Here is a 2,298-nt window from a genome sequence, read left to right on the forward strand (position 1 = left end):
GAATTGGACGAATAACCTTTGTTAGCGAGTAATTGTGTAGGATAGAATGCAAATGTTGCAAGACAGAACTAATCAATCACAGAGAGCGTTCACTCACTTCTGCTAGTACATTCAAACAGGGCTGATTTTCCCAAAAGTATCTTAAGAAAGCATTAAAGCTTTTGGGAACGGCAACCCTGAACAATGCTTATCAGAGGAGAGAAGGACATAGTTATTTCACAATAAACAAACTGAAATTGTAGCCTACATAGTTTGTGCAATTACAGTTATTTAAATTGAACCTTGAAAGATAATATTGATCATGTTCTATTCTGTAATGTTAATAGAATAAAAAGGTTGCATTTTATGCATGCAACAGCCTGTCACTGGCAGTCCCTTATGAAAATGAACCATGGTTTTACTAAAGTGACCATAGTTCAACGGTAGTATTTATAGATTTGAATCATGTGTAAACAAAAAACATATTTGAACCATGTGTAAACAAAAATATAATCTAATAAGTTACAATTAAGGCGTATTGAATGTTAAAAATGCGTTTTAAACATAAAGTTAAGTGCTTATCATTACCCATTTTACTCTTAGTAATTTAATAATTTTATAAATGTCATAATTTAAAAGTTTAGTTCAGAAGTATCGAAACGGTATCGATATCGACGATACTGCCTTGAAAAATATCGGTATCATATTGAAAACAAAATAAGTGGTATCGCCCATCCCTAGTTGTGATAACTGAGGGGAAACCTTGGCGCGTGTTGTCATATCCTGCTCCAGCCCCTGCCCTTTTTAAAAAACAAAAACAAATAGACGTTATTATTAACAAACCACATATTTGATAGTGATGTTACACTCAATACTGAAGCTCTGAAGCTTGTATAAAAAAAACAACACATTTCACATCAAAGCACTGTATCGGAGCTTGATCGTTTTGCCAAAAGCATGAGATCTATGATGTTTGAAGCTTCGTTTGTCTGAAAACCACGCGACTGCTTCAGTATCTGGTTCAAACGACGCGATCCTCAGCGCCGTTTCCTTTAGATTATATTAGGCCTACTTTATAAGGCATTAGCATTGTTTTTTTCAATATCGTAATTATTAAGCTCAAATGAACTTTGCCTATGAAATAACAGGACTGAGGCCGACTTAAAATAAACAGATCGCAGATTTAATTTATAAATGTATGTTTCATTTATTTTAGTGCCATTACACCGACACAAATGAATGACTTTGACAATGGCCATTATTTATATTCAATAAAATAAAATAAAGAATCAGTTGTGTAACCCACATTAAAATAGGGTTTAAATAAACATAAATGAATACATAGATATTGATTCATAATATAAAATAACATGATGATAATAAATATAATATTTCATAGTTACTAAATAAATGTATACAAAGGGTGCATCTCAATCAGCTCCCTTGTTCGTCAGGGCACTGATCAGGGCCATTTTAAGGGCTGTCTCAATCGCAAGATCCTTCCAGTGCACTGGAACGTTCGCTCCCTGAAAAATCCCACAATGCACCGCAAAAACTACGGAGCATCGGCGCTCACTATGCTCCCTTACCGGAAATAATGTCACATTTCTGAAGCATGAAACATAAACCACACGAGCCAACTCGATAAATATAATGACGTGCGATAGAAGATTTGAAAAGATAAGAATTGAACACATCTAATTAACAATTATAATTAATATTCGGCTGAAATGTTGTAAGAACATGTAACAGAACGATGTGTTTAAAGAGAATAAAAAATTATATAAAAATTTGATTGGTCCTGTCTGTTGTTTATTAACTCCAGTGATGACGTACTACTATGTTGTCCGTTAACGGTGTATGTAACGTAATCATGTCACTGGAATTCGAGTGATCACTGTCTCAATGTGCAGTGAGTCAGGGAACTTACTGAACAAATTTGTGTACACGATCTACTGATTCACGAGCTCGGGAGCTAGGGAGCTGATTGAGACGCACCCAAAGTCAAAGGTATTCAATTCAATAAGGGTTTATAGGGAATTTGAATAAAAATACACCCATAGGAATTGTATTGACACTTCCCCTTTAAGAGAGTCACTCGCGTGCTCATCAAACGTAGAGCCAAAGCCACTAGAAGGCAAGCCTGGGGCAAGTTTAAGCTCAAACCGGTGTGCACCATTTTGCTACGGTTTCCGGTTTGAACGACATGTTTCCTGGAAACGGTGTGCAACGGGGTTTGAGATGCGTTTTCTCTTGTTTGGTGGGTGTGTCAAACATGTCAGCCCAATCAGCAGCAACATGTATAGGCTGGGGGATAAG

This window comes from Sinocyclocheilus grahami, unplaced genomic scaffold (assembly GCF_001515645.1).
Source record: "Sinocyclocheilus grahami isolate Dianchi unplaced genomic scaffold, SAMN03320097.WGS_v1.1 scaffold693.1, whole genome shotgun sequence".
NCBI lineage: Eukaryota > Metazoa > Chordata > Actinopteri > Cypriniformes > Cyprinidae > Sinocyclocheilus > Sinocyclocheilus grahami.